Raw genomic sequence first — 552 nt, forward strand, 5'->3', positions numbered from 1 at the left:
TTTATATTTTTGAGTTTCGAACTTAAGGTTGCATGAAGGCAGAGCGAGTGGTTTACCCACTAGGCTATTGTAGAATGCAATAGTCACGCTTTCCTGAAAACAGTTTTGTTAATTTATCCCAAATTTAATGAAAGTGTGGGAGAGAAGGATATAGTTTTATCACAGCAGAAAATATTTGAGCGAGAAGGTGATAAAAGATCACATGTATACAAAAGTTTTGGGAGCTTTTTTGATTCGCCCTTAAGCAAGTGATAGGAAAAAGTGACAATTAAAACAGCAGCGTGACCGGCATGTCACTAGGTAACGTGACCATCACTGTTCTAACTGGGATTATAAACATTGGGCGCCGCTGTTGTCTGTTTGTCTACTTAAGCCGTGGTAGTGCCAACGTAAGGGAGGAGTGCTATAGTGTAGACGAATTCTGAAATAAAGAGATTTTGTTAAAGTGAATTAACGGTTTTTGGTTTTATTTGTCAATCCAGAGATACGAAGCTAGTAAAGTAAACTAATACTAATTAAATTTGTAAATTTAATATGAGCAATGATATTTTG

This window comes from Bactrocera latifrons, unplaced genomic scaffold (assembly GCF_001853355.1).
Source record: "Bactrocera latifrons isolate USDA-ARS-PBARC rearing strain unplaced genomic scaffold, ASM185335v1 scaffold_737, whole genome shotgun sequence".
In the NCBI taxonomy this organism is placed as follows: Eukaryota; Metazoa; Arthropoda; class Insecta; order Diptera; family Tephritidae; genus Bactrocera; species Bactrocera latifrons.